This window comes from Schistocerca serialis, chromosome 4, assembly GCF_023864345.2.
Source record: "Schistocerca serialis cubense isolate TAMUIC-IGC-003099 chromosome 4, iqSchSeri2.2, whole genome shotgun sequence".
Classification (NCBI taxonomy): Eukaryota; Metazoa; Arthropoda; class Insecta; order Orthoptera; family Acrididae; genus Schistocerca; species Schistocerca serialis.
Genome location: NC_064641.1, coordinates 546,085,689 through 546,105,534, shown reverse-complemented (window position 1 = coordinate 546,105,534; position 19,846 = coordinate 546,085,689).

Sequence of the window (19,846 nt, the reverse complement as noted above, 5' to 3'; positions counted from 1 at the left end):
TTAAAATTACGAAATAAATACGGCGTGCAACGAAAACTTATGGCCATACTCTCATGTAAATAGAAAAAAAAATTAAATACGTGTGAAATCTTATGGGACTTAACTGCTAAGGTCATCAGTCCCTAAGCTTACACACTACTTAACCTAAATTATCCCAAGGACAAACACACACACACCAATGCCCGAGGGAGGATTCGAACCTCCGCCGGAACCCACCGCACAGTCCATGACTGCAGCGCTCTAGACCGCTCGGCTAATCCCGCGGGGCAAAATAGAGAGAGTATCAACTTTACATGAAAAATAACCTTCCTGGTTACGTTTCATTAGGATATCCAGTAAGATAGTTCGTCACCAGTCTTTGTTGTTCCCGTTGAACGATGATAATTTAAAAAAAAAATGGCTCTGAGCACTATGGGACTTAACTGCTGTGGTCATCAGTCCCCTAGAACTTAGAACTACTTACACCTAACTAACCTAAGGACATCACACACATCCATGCCCAAGGCAGGATTCGAACCTGCGACCGTAGTGGTCGCGGGGTTCGAAACTGTAACGCCTAGAACCGCTCGGCCACTTCGGCTGGCTTAATTTTTACATGCGACTAACTTCATTTCTCTGCTAGCGTCAAGCACGTTGCTTCAACTGTTTAGTGTATATCACGGGCTTTGTTTCCGATGCAGCTCGGTGTAAATGTACCGAAGTATGGAATTAGCAGACGCTCAACGTTTGTATTGGGAGAGATTCCCAGGACAACGATGATCCGACAGGTCGTAACGGTTATGTTACGCTTAAGCCAACTACCCGCGTTTGGGGAGGCCTATAAAGACGGGGCTACCTCAACTGGAAGAGGGACTTCTTCGTGCAGTTGACGACAGCCCTAGTGTCAACGTAAGCCAGTCAGCTGAAACAAGTTATGTTGACCATATGACCGCCTGGACGACATTACATGAGAAGCTGCTGTATCCGTATCTTGTGTAGAAAGGCAGTTCTAACATAGAAACAAGTATCCACATAAAACAGTTTCTTGCTCTACGTTTGAGGAATGTTTCAAGAATGATTAGCCGTAGCTTTTTCTTAGAGCTTGTATAATTTTTCACTGATTGCGAGTCTTTCAATTGGACACAGCTTCGGCGACTTACGTGTAACGAATCCACCACAGGCGTCCAACCGGGCGAAGGGAACATGTAGTTTAATGATGAATCCGGACCGTATGTTGTTAGTGACTCCTCACATCGCTGAGAGCTTAGCACTAGATTCAAGAAAGATTGTGAATTTCCGTGGTCCGATAAGGATGCGATCCCTTAGCACTTCGGATTCCAGGCACGCGCTTCACCACACGATCAAAAACCGGACTGTGTTGTGCATGATTCTGTGCTACAAAGGATCAAATAGTTATGATTCTTCTGTCGTTGGACGTAACAGGTATTATTGAAAATAACCTCAGCAAATTTCTTTGAATTTCTTTCTCATACATGCTTTTTTCTAGTTCCTATATGTGTTTCACAGTATAATTTTGAGGATAATGTAGTTAAAAACACGGAACTATATGCCCATGTTGGTAAAACGAGCTCTGTTGTCTTGCCACTTCGGAGTTGAATGTCAACACTAGTTCTCCATGAGTTTCCGTCGTCGTCATCATCGGTAGGAGGAGCCAAGCATCACTGATGCAGTACTGATTTGTTAATTTGCCCTGTGCTGGTACGTTTTAATTCAGGCACAATTGCAGTTATTTCTGCCATTCGTATGGCGGAATAATAATACGTAAATCATTTTATTTATTTACCTTCAGTCATGTCTCTCGTTACCGAACCCATATGAAGACGACAGAAGCTGCAACCAATAACTTTCGACGATCTTTTGGTTTACTATTCGGGAAACTCCTGTGAAAGAATTCAAGTCGCAAAGCTTCCGAATTCTAAAAACGTGAACATCCGATTCTGACCAAGTGCAATATATAAATTTTATTTATACATGTCAGACCCGCGATCTAATAATTTCCGAGGAATTTAACAATTACACTAGCCAAAAATTTTATATTATTTTTCTGTGACTGGCATGAAAAGTGGTAATCTTTGTTTCCGGGTGTGCTGATAACGGAAACATTAAAGAAAATGCGGGAATAGCTATCGTTTTGAAGTAATGATACCTTTAATTATTGTTTATATTGTCTTATGCATGTATTTACCTTGGTATTGTCCACCGAAGGAAGGTCACTGAACGCGCAACCGCTTTGCCTTGCGTTTGTAGATTCTACTGGTGGTTCCCTGATTGGTATCTAAGAGTAATTGGCTAATACTGTTGTACTCCACTTCCCTCGGTATCTAGTTTCCATGTCCGAAATTTCCTGGTGGAAGCATTCTCCGTGCTCGTCAGTTACAACGCCACAATTGTCATGAAAGAAGTCCAAACGTAACTTTAACGACATGTGGAATCCCAGTCTATTGCAGCAGTGAAGAAGATGTGCCGCGATTCCTTTATAGTTTCCTGCCTTCTTATTTCGTAGAAAGTTTGTTGGCATTTGAAAAAAGGCACCCAAAGCTAACTTTTCATCACTTGTCAATATTGTGTTGAGATTCTCAAATTTGTACAGTTTGCGTATCTGGTGACTCACTAAAATCCCCTATTTTGTTTCCGCCAGACTAAGATGTCGAAATTTCTCGCGTAAGTAGAGGAATGCTTTCCCAGTTTTGTCCATAGCTTTAACGAAGTTTTTCAATTGGCTAAATTTCATATGAACAATAGGGAGAGTTACGTTCTTGGACTCGACAAGTGTTTCGTGCATAGCATCGTGAGATCACGGATCAAGTGAGTGACGCTTAGGGCAATCTTTGTTTTTATTATGAAATGCTTTGACGTGGATATCCCAGAGAGACAAGAAGCAACAGAATTTGTTGTTTCCGTGTTGTAGGCCAAGTAATAACTTTCCTATGGCCGAAAAACTGCCATTTAAACTTGTTACAGGCCAAAAGCAATAACAACTGTTTCATGTTAGCACATGTTCCTTTCATGTAAGGTCCATACCCTATCGTAATCGACGGTAACACGTTGCCATAACGCAGTAGCACACACTGGATACTTAGTCCGGAGAAGTCGATGAACGACCTCCACAGATCACTTTTATAGTCACCGCCAGTGGCTGCCATTAGACCCTACATATCACTACTAAATACCAAGTTCTTCTCAGTTTCGAAAAATTGAAAGAATAGCATATGGCGGTTAAAGATTCCAGTCATATTTACCGTCTTACAATAATTCCACTGTTGTAATCTTGGCGCAAACAGTTCAGCTTTACCGACAGGCATGTCCAGATCTCTCACTAGGTCATTAAATGCACACTGCGTTATTTTGTGTATCTGTGCACTGTAATCGTTACAAAAGAAATAACGATCTTTCGAAGAATCGGGTTTTGAAGGTGACAGCGCAGCTCTAGTTTCACTACCGCCCTTGTCACTATCATAATCAGGTGGGACAGAAGCAGGAAGACCGTCTCCGTGAGGCATTGGTCGCGTGCCCGACAGTATGGTCGGCTAAGTCGAGGAAAACTTTTTCTTCTTGGGAATTCCACGTTTTAATGAAAAGTCATACAAAAGTACCAGTCATTCATATGTGTTGATAGTTCTCCAGATATCATGGGTATAGCAAAGCCCATGAAAGATCTTTTACGATTCATCCACCAGTGAAGATACGAGACGCGAGGTATGCAACATATATGAGCCCAGAGCTTGTCCTGGTCTCCGATTTCACAAAAAAAGTACAGTCTGTACACCCCCCCCCCCCCCTAATAGATGGCGTTATTGGCCTTCCTTGCGATTTCAATATAGCCTGTTCGCAAATGTGTCAAAAATTGTCAGCACTGTTTACGCATTTGCGAGACATATTGAATCACAGGAATTACAACGATCACCCCGAACTAGCTACACTTCAGTAACACATTCTTCCGTCACGCGAACAGAATACAGCTAGCAACACACTGAAATTACGCTTAAATGAAACATTCTCAGCTCCCCCCCTCCTCTTCCCCTTACACTTGATGGTAAGAGCCCCGGCTAGAGACAGTAACAAAATACACACGTTATTGTTTCTTGAAATCTACCGTCATTGGGATTTTTAAGCCTATGTGGAAAGGGATAGACAGTGAATGTTAATAAAATAGAATCATAATTACATGCACCCCCTTTAACTTGGAAATGAGAGCTAATTCGAGTTCTTCACTATCGTTTACGTTGTCAGCGTGTTCGATATAGTTAACAAACATTCATTTCATCCCACATACATTTTCACTGTTGGATGATTTCTAACCGCTGTATGTACAGGGCAGCTATAATTAAGCTCTCGCTATTTCAGCCAGTGTGGGCTGAAAAACGAGTACTCTATGGGTATCCAACATTATAGGAATGATGTTCAGATTGTGCGCTACATGATTTTCTTAGGAAGTAGCGTTCGTGTCATGACTTACAGTTAGGTGACGGTACTGGTACGGCGACGTGAGGTTAAAGCGCAAGCATCAGTCTGACAGAGAGTCAACATGGTTCTGGACAAGGTGAAAAGTGCCTTCCTCGTAAAGCTGTTTCATGAAGACAACAGTGCTGCTACTCTTCGCGAGTACAGATGCACAAAAGAAATAAAAAGAGGTCCTCTTTCCCCACCGGGGCTGAGGTACAGGATTCGGGACTTGAAATTAACTGGGGATTTTGGAATTTCCCCTGGGAGAGCCAAAGGCTAATTACAACGCAAAGGTCACTGTTGCCATGGCTCATAATACTGCACACAATGTGCGATGTTCAAGCACTGTACGAGCTGTGAGCTGAATATTCCATTGTCCAGAGTAGGAAAAGTGCTGCGAACAATTGTGAAATGGTATCTGTATGAAATTCACATTACCTATCAACTTTCATGGTCGTCACATTGAGCAACGTTTGAACCTGGAACTTGAACATGGTACGCAATTGTCAAGTGTTACCATGTGATGTGAACATCCTTTCAGTGGTTCATTCGTTATTTACCTTCAGCATGTCGTTGCAACTGTTTCTCTGAAGTTTCATTGTCCTATTTTCACTTGTTTTTCGTGGGGGCCCTCTCAAAGTTGAGAAAGTTTATTTATAAGCACCATGTACATATCGCACTTGAAGAGGAAAGACGTTACTCACCGGGTTTATAATACTTCTACACTTTGGCGAAACAAATTAGAACTGTCACTGAAATTATTTTTTATTATTTTAAACAAAATAAATTCTATTACCAACAAGGAAACAAAGGGATCAGTATACATGCCTACGAACTTTAAAGGCCTGTGTTCGATTCTTGTAGGAGAATGAAGGGTTTTGCTACATTACCTTCTCACAACCTGCAATATAATATTTTTAGTGATAGTGAAAATCAAACAGAAATCAGATGTGTGAAGGAATAATTGTTACAATCTCTCCCTTTTACTCTCTGCCTTCCATCGAAAGATCTACCATTGCCTCGGATGATATTCATCATAGGAGCACCACGCATACGGAATGTAACCCATTTCCTTGCACGTGCTTATTTTCAGTCCAGTATGCGATGGAAAGTAAACTTAGGTTCAGTTCATGAAGAGATATCTCTTGGTGGTTACTTTCCGCGGTATCATACCGTCGTGTGAAGTAGTGGGATTGCCGGAACACAACTTTGACAACAATAATGCGCAAAGCACAACAAATACACACATATCGTAAAAATTGTAGACACGTAAATTCACCACTTTTTTCATTGCTCACAATACATTTTACAGTAATTTAAACGTCAATATTTAACTTTCGCGATATCCTTTAATTCTCTGACCAAAAACGAAAGAATATGGCAAAAAGTTCGATGCGAACGTAACATACGACCGTTGAAGTGATCTGGACACATTTTGGTCAATTTGCCAGTCGGAAAGGGATCTCATCCTCAAGCAAATCTTGAGTCGACAGACTTCTGAATGATTTGAAAAATATTCAGAACGCAGGGTATCTTTTGGTTGATTTGATGCGACAAGCCACGAATTCCTCTCCTGTGCCACCCTCTAAATCTCATAGTACCAATTGTAACCTACGCCCTCAATAACTTGCTTTATGTATTCGAAAATCTGACTTTCTCTACAGATTTTACCGTTTGGAGATAACTCTAGTACCTGGAAGTTATTCCCTGACGTCTTAACACATGTCTTACCATCATCTGTTTCCTTCTTGTCAGTGATTTCCATACACTCCTTTCCTCTCCCATTCCTTGCAGAACCTCCTTAGAAAAGTGCTGCGAACAATTGTGGAATGGTTTCCGTATAAAATTGACATTACCTGTGAAATCAGGTGGTCTTCACATTGAGCAACGTTTGAACCTGGAACTACCTAGGGACCGATGACCTTAGGAGTTTGATCCCATAGAACGTACCACAAATTTTCCAAAAATCAACTGAAATAAAAACGTCTTAAATTTCTCGTAACCTGTTGAGTTACCGGCTTAATACGAACAAATGAAGTTTTCTTATTTCAGAGTGTTTTAAAAATTCCTCGTGATGCTAAACCCAACCTGCGTGACGACATAAACCCTCTCGCAGGAGTTGCTTTCGATTAGCATCCGCCTAGTACGCCGAAATGCGAAATCAGCGATACACTTGGTCAGACCTTCCCTAGTATGGTTAAAATTTGTTTCCTCTTGATTGAACGATTCATGCTTCTCTTACGATTATAGCGTCAATTTATACACAGTCGTATTCAGCACGTCGACCGAAGAAGGAACTTGTCTCGCCAGAAAAGTAGCAGTAGCTGACGCGCGCTTTGGGTAATGCTACATAAATACAATTATTTAAAGTACCCTCCCATGAATAACGCATGCCTTCATTTCATTGCAGCAACATTGTCTTCTCGTATTCATGTTTGCAAATGACGTGCAAATAGGGAAGGCCGGTGCTGACATACATGAACATCGGCCGAGTTCTCCTGTCGATAGCTAGCGAGGAAGGAAATCTTGTTCTACATCATTCTATTTACATGCAAGAAACTGAATATTGATTTAAAAGGGAAACAGAGGTTTGGTGTTACAATTTATTATTCTTTTTACTTCATTGTAATGTTAAATTTTTTAAATATTGACGTTTATCCCTATAAATCAAATTGGATTAATTCTCGTTTCAAATCGATTGAACATTTATTTTAATGAAGCTAGTGATGACGCGAGATCAGTTCGAGACACAACCGAAATGCAAGGATAGACATGAACTTGTAAAATCTCCAACCGTGCATGCTGGACACATGCTTGTAGTCTCGTCCTACCCAGATTGTTGGTTGTTATATTCAAGTGCAGATAAAAGTAACTCACTTCGCTAATAAGAAATTTCATGATTTATGGTATACATATGGGACTGATACACCACTTAATATGGTAGGTTGATACTACGAATTCATATTATGTGGGCCGGCCGCGGTGGCCATGCGGTTCTAGGCGCTGTAGTCCGGAACCGCGCGACTGCTACGGTCGCAGGTTTGAATCCTGCCTCGGGCATGGATGTGTGTGATGTCCTTAGGTTAGTTCGGTTTAAGTAGTTCTAAGTTCTAGGGGACTGATGACCTCAGATGTTAAGTCCCATAGGGCTCAGAGCCATTTGAACCATATTATGTGGGATACATTTGAAATCATTAATTTTAAAGACGAATGGAAGGTTTAACTTTGTTCCGAGTGGTTCATCTATCAATAAACATTTCAGAAATTCTGTAACACATTTACCCTACACAGTGTAATTTTTATAGGTTTATAGTTGTGAAAAGCTTTATCAACTGATGACATCTGTGATAAATTGCGCAGCCCATTATACCACCGGCGATGCAGACCATGACTGCATCTGGCTTCCAGGCGACCGTGAGTTTCACAGATTTCAGGTATTTTTCAACCACAACAATGACAATACACTTACCATTCTGGTAGTAAACTGATGGATGTTACCATCACTTATTTTTCCGCTGAATATTTAGTTTTCCTCTTTCTTTTTGTGGTACCGGCGTCACCAACAAGAATATTTAAGTGCAACCTCAATAAACGGCGAAATTTTCATACGGCTCTGAGAAAAGACGTCTGCTGAGGTACTGTTTATCTTCGGTCGTTATTGAAGACTTTTTGATTGCTTTAAGCAAACTTATTTGCTTCCCCCGAAAAAAACTACGTATCTGTAAGCTAATTTTGAATAACACAGGCTCGTCAGTAGCTAGATGCTTTCTTTTATTGATGCATCAAGATTAGTTAGTTACCAAACTATTCAAGTTTGTTTGTATTTCTTTGTATCTGCTATGGAGGAGTTAAGCGTTTAACGTTCCTTCAACATCGAGATCGTTAGAGACGGAGCACAAGCTCGGATTAGAAAAGGATTGATAAAGAAATCGGTCGTGCCCTTTCAAAGGAACCACGCCGACATTTTCCTCAAGCTCTTTAGGTAAATCACGGAAATCCTAAATCTGGATGGCCGGATGCGGGTTTGAACCGTCGTCCTCCAGAGTGCGAGTCCAGTGTGCTGCGCCACGTCGTTCGGTCTATCAGCTATGTTTGACTGTTCTACGCACCTACGTTGTGCAACCTCATTAATTATTCTTCTTACCCCGCCCCATAGCTTTTCTTCACATATGAGGACTGATGTAAGGATGTAGAGGCATATGTCACTAAGGGTGGAAAACCAGTTCTACGAAAAGAAGGGAAAGAGAAAGGTGGAAGGAGTATATAGAGAGTCTGTACAAGGGCGACGTACTCGAGGTCAATGTTATGGAAATGGAAGAACACGTAGGTAAAGATGAAACGGGAGATATGATATTGCGTGAAGAATTTGACACAGCACTGAAAGACCTAAGTCAAAACAAGGCCCCGGGAGTACACAACATTTTTTAGAACTACTGATAGCCAGCCCTGACAAAACTCGACTATCTGGTAAGAAAGATGTATGAGACAAGAGAAAGACCCTCAGACTTCAAGAAGAATATAATAATTCCAATCCAAAAGGAAGCAAGTGTAGACAGGTGTGAAAATTACCGAACTATCAGTTTAATAAGTCACGGCTGCGAAATACTGACACGAATTCCTCACAGACGAATGGAAAAACTGGTAGAAGCCGACCTTGGGGAAGGTCAATTTGGATTCCGTAGAAAAATTTTGGAACACGTGAGGCAATACAGACCCTACGACATATCTTAGAACATGGATTAAGCAATGGCAAACCTACGTTTCTAGCACTTGTAGACTTAGAGAAAGCTTTTTACAGTGTTAACTGCAATACCCTCTTTCAAATTCTGAAGGTGAAAGGTGTAAAATACAGGGAGCGAAAGGCTTTTTACAATTTGTGCAGAATCCAGGTAGCAGTTATAACAGTCGAGGGGCATGAAAGGGAAGCAGTGGTTGGGAAGGGAGTGAGACAGAGTAGTAGCCTATCCCCGATGTTATTCAGTCTGTGTATCGAGCAAGCAATAAAGGAAACAAAAGGACAATTTGGAGTAGGAATTAAAATCCGTAGAGAAGAAATAGAAACCTTGAGTTTTGGCGATGACATTGTAATCCTGTCAGAGACAGCAAAGGAACTGGAATACCAGTTAAACGAAATGACATTGTCTTCAAAGGAGGATATAAGATGCACATCAACAAAATCAAAACGTGGATAATGGGATAGTCTACTTAAATCACGTGATGCTGAGGTAATTAGATTAGGAAATGAGACACTTAAAGTAGTAGATAAGTTTTGCTATTTGGGAGGAAAATAACTAATGATGGTCGAAGTAGAGAGGATATAAAATATAGACTGGCAATGGCAAGAAAAGTGTTTGTGAAGAACAGAAATTTGTTAACATCGTGTATAGATTTAAGTTCAGGAAGTCTTTTCTAAAAGTGTTTGTGTGGAGCGTAGCCATGTATGAATGTGAAACATGGACGATATATAGTTTAGACAAGAAGAGACCAGAAGTTTTCGAAATGTTGTGCTACTTAAGAATGCTGTAGATTAGATGGGAAGATCACGTAACTAATGACAAGGTACTGAGTAGAATTGGGGAGAAGAGGAATTTGTGGCCCAACTTGACTAGAAGAAGGGATCGGTTGACAGGACATGTTCTGAGGCATCAAGGAATCACCAGGTTAGTATTCGAGGGCAGTGTGGAGGGTAAAAATCGTAGAGGGAGACCAAGAGATGAATACACTAAACAGATGAGAACGATGTAGGGTGCACTAGTTACTTGGAGATGAAGAAGCTTGCACAGGATAGAGTAGCATGGAGAGCGGCATCAAACCAGTCTCTGGGCTGAAGACCACAACACCATCAACAAGGCATGAGGGCTGAATTAAATAATTCCAAACGTGAATACAAATATCTTAATATTTACATCTGTTGAGAGTCGCACGCAAGTATTCTGGAACCCTTTGCTGTTACGTTCATCTCGATCACTCGGAGCTTTGAATATACTTAAATCATTTTATTTACATCACACTTTCGGTCAACTACATTTTTAGCCCTCTTTGTTAAGTAAAGAAGCCTTGAGACTTATAGTTTTGCAAAATTTAGTCATGTGGAATGAATCAGTGAAACATTAACCTACTTTTTTTATTACATGTTAGTGTCCCGTTTAGGTGTCCCACTCCCTATGCTGTGAACAATACTGCAGCTCACGATGGTCATTCTAAATCCACGAGCAAATTGGTCCATATCCTCTGTTAGTCACTGAAAGAAATCATAAATGACGTAGGAGACTAGGTAACAATCACGATTTGTTCTGAAATGGTACTGCGATTTCCGTAAGTTGTCGAGTCCAACAATCCACACATTTCGAGGTGACGTTGGCCCTAGTCCTTTTTTCCCCGAGATACCAGTCTTCTAACTGGTTTGTTGTGGTACATCAAAATTTACTCTCTTGCGCCAACCTCTTCATCTCAGAGTAGAACTTGCATCTTACATCCTCAATTACTTATTGGATGTGTTCCAATCAGTAACGTCCTCTACAGTTTATCCATCTACAGTCTTTCTAGTACCAAGGAGGTTATTCCCTGATGTCTCAACACGTGTCCTATCATTCTGTCCTTTCTTCTTGTCAGTTGTTTCCATACGATTCTTTCTTCACCGACTCTGCGGAGAAGCTCCTCAGCCCTTACGTTACCAATCTACCTAATGTTCCACATTCTTCTTTATTACCACATCTTAAATGCTTAGATTGTCTCCCGTTTCAGTTTTCTCAAAGTCCATGATTCAGTGCCATGCAATGCTGTGCTGTAAACGTACATTCTCTGAAATTTCTTCTACAAATTAATGCTTCCATTTCTTTATCTCCTCCTTGCTTCGTTCGGCTTGCTTCCAAGGTAGCAGGCTAGTAGGATTGTCTAACCTCGTCTACTTCGTGATTACTAACTTAGATGTCAAGCTCCTCGCTACTATTATCTCTGCTACTTCTCGTTACCTTAGTTTTTCTTCGGTTTACCCTCAATATATGACCTGCAATTAGTAGATTGTTCATTCGATTCAAAAGGTTCTTTAATTCGTCTTCATCTTCTCCGGCAATAGCAATGGTATCAGTGGGTCTTATCGTTGATATGCGTTGACCCTGAATTTTAATCCCGCACTAGCATCTTTCTTTTATTTCAGTCATTGCTTTCTTTATGTAAAGAATAAACAGCGGGGAAGAAAGACTGGGAGCGAAAAAACTTCATCCCTGTCTTTAAACGATTTTAATCCGATTGCTTTGTTCTTCCTCTCCCACTATTATTGTTCCCTGTTGGTTGTTTATTTATTGTATACTAGCTAAGGTACCTGGCTTCGCTCACGGCGTTGATATGAGATTGTGTGGTATTTGGAATGGAAGGATAAACTTTAAAAAATATGAGATAAAAAACTTTTCAAATATAGTCTAACTATTTACAATACTTATTAACGTATAAGAGGTAAAAGAATTTTATTGAGGAGACCTTATAACTACTTACAATACTTGTTTATAAACAACAATTTTCATTTTGTTATCCATGCTATATATGTACAGGTGCGTATAGCTGACCGCGAGAAGAGCAGGAGTCGTTGAGGTTGATGCCGCAACACTTTAAAGTTTGTCCTTGTGCTTTGTTAATTGTAAAACTGTCGACTAATTTGATTGCAAATTACAGTCTTTTACATTGGAAAGGCAGTTCAGTAGAGATCAGTAGTGTTCTGGGGATGAATAGTGTATGTTCTTAGTACGTTCTAGTCATAAGTTCAGCTTCGATTATGTTATTCGATTGCTATTTGACTATCATTCTTGTTTCATTACGTAGTTTTGGTGAGTGGACATTTCGGAGTAGAATGAGCAGATATCTAATTTTAAGTCGAAGACAGTGTAATGGCATTGCTGGTACTTGCAAACAGCTTAGAAAGTCTGTAGGGAATCACATTTTCTTCAACGTTTGCCATCGTGTCGATCGATTTGTATATTCTCTCGTCACCGGGAACTGTCTTTTGAATATTAAAGTTGATACCGTCGACAATATTATTCTTAGTAGCAAAAATTGCCTTTTCAAGTAGCCAGTCCATAGTGATATAGTGGTGAGCAATGTTTGGATAAATTTGATGGATGAGTTCATTTTCAGTCGTGGCTATGTTGGAGATATCACTGCTGAGTTCAGTGAGGCCGATCGCCTGTTCTGTAGGATATGTGCCTTCACGTATTTTTGAAAGAAGTTGAGCAAAATCTGCTGTTGTTTCGTCGTTCGATAGATCATCTCTCTCTTGTATGTGTGACCAGAGAGGTGATTTTTTTAAACATGCATTGATCTCGTCTTCTGGTGGTGACTTGGGGATAAATGGAAGTGTTTGTCGAAAATATCCAGACAGTATGAGTAGAGCTCCGCCCATCACTTCAGAGTTTCTTCGCAAGTCTTGTAATGTTCTATCCATGGCTTCGAGTGGTTTTCTATGTGCTGGTATGCATTCATCCCAGACGATAATTTCAGCTTGCATTAGAAGTTTACCCCGTCCAGATGCTCTTGAGATTATAGATCCCGGGAATTTCTTTCGGTTCTATTCAGCGGTAGTTGTACGATGGAATGGACATTTCGTCCTCCTTCCACAAGTGGGACTGCAATGCCGGATGACGCCAGCGTAAGTGCGATGTGTTGTTTAAAACGTATTTCCGGCCGCAATAGATTTACCAGAAACGTTTTCCTGATGCCGGCAGGACGTTCAAGTAAATAATTCCACCTGTGATATTGCGCATGATAACGTTGTAAATTGCCTTTTGATTGTCATTGGGGGGGGGGGGGGGGGGCGGGGGAGGGGGGAGGGTGTTTGTGAGCAATGCATTGGAGTATTCCGTTCATGTTGTAGCTCTTTCTCCTTTGCAATTTCGAAGTTTAGCACACTGATTGCATCTTTTCGTGGTGCTTGCATTCCAAATTGTACTAAGGTCTGGTTGTTTATTCCTAAACATTTATCTTATTGCGAATAAGTTTTTCATCGAAGATGTCGTCGATGAACTCTATTGTCAGTTCAGGATGAAGTGGTCAGATTTTGTACACTATGTCATCACACATAACCTCCTTGAAGGAGTCCCTTAGTTGTTTTGGATTCGATGGGTTACATGTTGTTAGAGTTGCGGCGAATAAGTAATTTGTTCAGCTGCGGCTGTGAGCGAGCCTTCTTGTGGAGTTAATTCCCCGTGATTGTCGTTATCCAGTATTCCTAAGAGTTGGCATGCTTCTCTGTACGTCTGGCTTAGCTAACCATGAACAGTCTTGAGATCTGTGAAACCTGTTTGTCCCCGTATTTCGTGTAGCAATAACTGGAGATAGAAACATTCGGCGCTGTTCGGATGTCCGGTGTATACCCGGCCTACTGCGCTATTTTTCAAGAATCCTGGATTATCTTGTACTGGATCTCCTTGTTTGCGTCGCTGAAAAATTTTTCTTGTTGTGTTCACATGTAATGGGTAGGGACATCACATATAGTAATGTTTTCGCGAATTAATGCGTTTGGCGCAGTTGGTAAAACGCTGTTAATGTTGTGTTCTGAGGTAGTTCGCTTGCATTTTCCTGGCGGTGTCTTTTGTGAAAAAATTATCTGTCCATTCTCCAAACGTACTGCTAGATTTTGCACAACTGGTTCGCGTTCGTGCATGGGAAAACCGATAATCCGCCACTCTGCTTCGTTAGTGTTGATCTCGTCGTTCCTGTTTTGCTGTTCGCTGTCTTTAGCTATTTGAAATACTACCATGTCACTACCTTTGTTCACATAGTTATAAACTTATTAGATGGATTCACTGAACTGAATTATACTACGTTTATGTATGCTTGTACATTCTGGAAAGTGGTGATAGCTATTGATTATCTATTTCCGGTTCGTCGATGCCTCGTATTCGTACTCGTATTTTTGTTGTGAAGCTATCAACTGTCTTCTGTATTTGAGATAGCATCAATTCCGGTTTATGTGTCGTCAAAATATTTCTTTCTACATTTTCCATGACTCATGCACGGTGAACTAGGTTCAATGGCACTCTTGGTCCGAGAATCATGTTTTTCGCTACTACATCATACAGTCCCGGATCTTCCTATGGATTGGAAAATTCAGCTTGGATGATTTTGTCGATATCCGTGGGATGAATTCTGTCGTGTAGCCACATGAAATTGTGTGAGTGAGTCCGTCCTTGTTTTTGCCATTCGATTGTGTATATCCTGCATCCGACGGTTCCAAAGATACTGTATTTTGCAAGAAATTCAGTTAATCACATTTGCTTTTGTCGGAAAAGCTGTTCTATTATGTCGTGGGGATGCATGGGGGCTTGTCACAATCTTTGTTATTCTTTGATTTCTGGCCAAGACGAGTTGCATGTGCGTGTTACGAAGAGGTCAGGTCACTCATATTTTCTTATGTGTGTCATGGCACTTTCAGTGTATTCGTGCATGTGTCTCGGACTTACTACGTATAATGAATGTAAGATTTTTTTTTTAGTCTTCACTCTTCTGACTGGTTATGCAGCCCGCCAGGAATTCCTCTCCTGTGTCAACTTCTCCATCTCAGAGTAGCACTTGCAGCCTATGTGCTCAACTGTTTGCTGGATGTATTAAAATCTCCGCCATCCTCTACAGTTTTTGCCCTCTACAGCTCCCTCTAGTATCATGGAAGTCATTCCCTGATGTCTTTACAGATAGTCTGTTATCCTGTCCATTTTCCTTGTCAGTATTTTCCACATATTCCATTCCTCTCCGATTCTGCACAGAGCCTCCTCATACTTTACGATTTCAGTCCACCTAGTTTTCAACATTCGTCTGCTGCACGACATCTCATATGCTTCGATTCTCTTCTCTTCCGGTTTTCCCACAGTCCAAGTTTCACTACCTCGCTATGATGTGCTCCAAACGTACATTCTCAGAATTTCTTACTCAAATTAATGCCTGTTTGAAACTAGTAGACTTCTTTCCGCCAATAGTGCACTTTTTGCCAGTGCTAGTCTGCTTTCGACGTGCTCCTTGCTCCGTCCGTCATTGGTTATTTTGTTGCGTAAGTAGTACAATTCCTTAACTTCATATACTTCATGATCACCAATCCTGATGTTAAGTTTCTCGCTGTTCTCAAAATGGCTCTGAGCACTATGGGACTCAACTGCTGAGGTCATTAGTCCCCTAGAACTTAAAACTAGTTAAACCTAACTAACCTAAGGACATCACAAACATCCATGCCCGAGGCAGGATTCGAACCTGCGACCGTAGCGGTCTTGCGGTTCCAGACTGCAGCGCCTTTAACCGCACGGCCACTTCGGCCGGCTTCGCTGTTCTCATATCTGCTATTTCTCATTACTTTCGTCTCTCTTAGATTTACTCGCAATCCATATTCCGCAATTATTAGGTTGTTCAATACAATCAGCAGAAAATGTAATTCTTCTTCACTTTCACTCAGGATAGCAATGTCATCAGCGAATTGTATCGTTGGTACCCTATCCCCTTGAATTTCAATACCTCTCCTGAACATTTATTTTATTTCCATCATTGGATCATTGACGTACAGACTTAACAGTAAGGGCGAAAGAGTACATCCTTGTCTTACACCCTTTTTAATACGAGCACTTCGTTCTTGGTCTTCCACCCTTATTATTCCCTCTTTCATGTTGTGCATGTTGTATATTACACATGTCTCCCTATAGTTTACTTCTATTTTTCTCTGAATTACGTACATCTTTCACCATTAAACATTGTCGAACGCATTTCCAGGTCGACTGATCCTGTGAACGTGTCCTGATTTTTCTTTAGTTTGGCTTCCATTATCAACCGCGATGGCAGAATTGTCTCTCTTGTGCATTTATCTTTCCTAAAGCTAAACTGATCGTCATCTAACATACTGTCAATTTTGGTTAACTTATTCTTGCAAGTAACTTGGATGCATTAACTGTTAACCTAAATGTGCGATAATTCTCGACTTGTACGCTCCTGCAGTATTCGGAATTGTGTGGATGATATCTAGTCGAATGTAAGATGGTATGTGGCCAGACTCTTGTATTCTGCACACCAACGTGAATAGTCATTTCGTTACCACTTCCCACAATGAGAAATTCTTATGGAATATTATCCATACATTCTGCCGTATTTGATATTAAGTCCTCCAGAGCTGTCTTAAATTCTGATTATAATACTGGACCCCTATCTCTTCTAAATCGGCTCCTGTTTCTTCTTCCATCACATGCGTAAAAAATCTTCCGTCTCATAGAGATTTTCAATATATTATTTCCACCTATGCGCTCTCTCCTCTGCATTTAACAATAGAATTCCCGTTACACTCTTAATGTTATCACCATTGCTTTTATTTCCACTGAAAGTTGTTTTTACTTTCCTATATTCTGAGTCAGTCCTTCAGACAAGCATTTCTTTTTCGATTTCCTTACATTTTTCATGCACCCATTTCGTCTTAGATACTCCGAACTTCCTATTTATTTCATTCCTCAGCAACTGGTATATCTGTATTCCTGAATTTCCCTGAATGCTTTTCTACTTTCTTCTTTGATCGATCAACGAAAGTCTTTCTTTTGTTGGCGATGGTTTCTTTACAGTTACCTTCAAATGGTTAAAATGACTCTGAGCACTATGGGACTTAAGATCTGTGGTCATCAGTCCCCTAGAACTTAGAACTAATTAAACCTAACTAACCTAAGGACATCACACACATCCATGCCCGAGGCCGGATTCGAACCTGCGACCGTAGTGGTCACGCAATTCCAGACTGTAGCGCCTAGAACCGCACGGCCACACCGTCCGGCCAGTTCCTTCTTTGTGCCTATGTTTTCGTTTCCAACTTCTGTGTTGGCCCTTTGTAGAGATGCCCATTTCTCTTCTACAGCACTGCCTACTGAGCTGTTCCTTACTGCTGTATTTATAGCCTTAGAGAAGGTCAAACGTATCTTGTCATTCCTTAATACTTCCGTATCTCACTTCTATGTGTATTGATTCTTCCTGACTGATCTCTTTAGCTTCAGCCAGATTACTGTTTTTCCAATGTAATCAATGTTTCCGTCATTTATGATTCCGTCTCGAAATTAGATGTATTCCTCCGTGCGTAGTTTCGTCTGATTCAGTCTTATATAAATCATTCGTTTCAATTCGGTTTTTGCATACACATATCCGAGTAATTGTTGGTGTAAACGGCGAGTGTGGAGAATGTGATTGTGTGTTCCATTATCTCTGATCATTAAGCAGTGAGCACAGAACTCCTTGAAAATGACTTTTTTGTTTGTTTCTATGCCTGTCTCAGGTTGGATTTGTTTCACATCAAAATGATAACCGTTCTCTCCGTGGAGAAATATTGATGGGCATTGGAGGGCATCATATGAACGGTACATCTGAGCAGTGCGTTGTAGTCCTCTTCTTCGTTGTACAATTATGTCATGGCTTGTCTGTCTACAGTTAAAATGACTATTTCGTCTATGTAAAGTGCATTAAATCGTCATTAGTGTTCTACAGGTGATCTTTTGTTCGCTCGATTTTAAATTTATAGTGATCCGAAATCATGCGATCTAGTGCTGTTTTGCATATGTGAATCAGTTGATTGTATTTGCGTAAGATCCTTTGTACATCTTGGACTACGTCTCTTCTCAATCCACCGATATTTGTGCAACATTAATCAAATTCCGGTTCTTCATAACCTATTAAATATACTTGTAGAAATTCATGGCCTTCGTTGGGTAGTGGTAGATATGATCCGATTTTGAGATAAAATCGTTCTTGGATGAAAAAAAAAATCAATTTCATATCTGTTAGTGCTGATGGAAGTAACACTGAAAGAAGTCACTTGGAAGCAGACATTCTACGCTTTTATATTTTGAAGAAAGTTTTTTGATTATGGAGTATCGCCGATCATGTAGTGTAGAAATTCCTGCGAGGTCGCTTCCAGTGGTGGTAATCGAATGTTTCCATTGATGCTACAGTATCTTGATGTTCCTGTTTCGCGTTACAAAATTGGCAGACATTTTCTATTTTTTCGATTGCGAGTGTTTGTGTTTGTTATATTCTTTCGTCGGGTCTTAGCAGAATGCTTCATTTGTTAGGCTGTATTGTTTGATTGTCGTCGCACGCGCTTCTCGTAGAGTAATATCTTCATGGTTGGCTTGCTCTTTTATCGTAGGATTCTGTCGCAATTCTTGATTACTCGGTCCGTTCATTTAATTATTAATCGGTTTCTCTGCTTCTCATGGTGTTCATTGTTCTTCGTTGCGAACATAAACGTGCTTCGCGCTGTTCGTCTGTTTCGTTTTTTTCCGCTGTTCTTTTTGTTTTCGCAGTTTTGCTTCAGAACTAGCAAGATATCCTCCTAATTTACGTTTTGGGATTGTGTAAAGAATAACTCAGATCAACTTTCAATTAACAAAAACAGTAAGTACACTTTCCAGATTTTTCACACTTTATTTTCGATTTATTTTCAGTCACTGTATCACTTCGACTACTCACTTCACTCTTTGATTCTATTCACTCACTGCACTGCTTTTTCGGTTCCTCCATTCCTTACTGGAACTAACGTTCAAACCCACGACGGGTCTTGCTTTATACACCCCTACCAATGGGTAATTCCTCCAATGGCAAAATCCAGAACATACCAAAACGGCTCAAAATGGTCCACAATGTTCAAGAACATTCCACAACATTTGGGAGTGCTATGGAATGTTCCACAATAGTCTGGGATGTTCCGGGATGTTCCCGAACATTTTGGAATCTTCCCGAATGTTCCAGACTATTGTCAACATTTCAGAACATCCCGGATCCTTGAGGAACGTTCTGGAATGCTGTGGAATGCTCCCGAATACTCTAGAAAGTTCTGGAATGTTCTCTAATACTCTCGAATGGTCTAGAATTTTCTAGAGGATGAAACTTCCCAGACCTACTATCTTCAAAAGCACGTCCTTTAGGTAAAAGTGGGAACCTTCTTCATCGATGTGGGAGAAGGGCTGCCACACCATATAACTCCCTTGATCGTACTGGGACTCGTTTATGAGTATTCTATAGCTTATCCCTATTTTTCTCAGAATTTTGAAGATCGTGCACATTGTCGAACACTTCTTCCAGGTCGACAAAGCCTATAAACGTGACATAATTTTTCTTCATTCGTGCCTCCATTACCAACAGCAACGTTACGACTGCCCCTCTGGTGTCTTTCCCTTTCCTAAAGCCAAAATGATAGCCATACAATACATCCTCAATTTTCTTTTGCCTCTTTTCTACATTATTTTTGTCAGCAACTTGGATGCATGAACTGTTAAACCGATTGTGCGATAGTTCATGCATTTATCTGTTCTTGCTATCTTTGGAATTGTGTGGATGACAATTTTCTGAAATTTTGATGGTATATCGCCTGTCTCATAGATTATACCAACCCACATGAACAGAAGTTTGG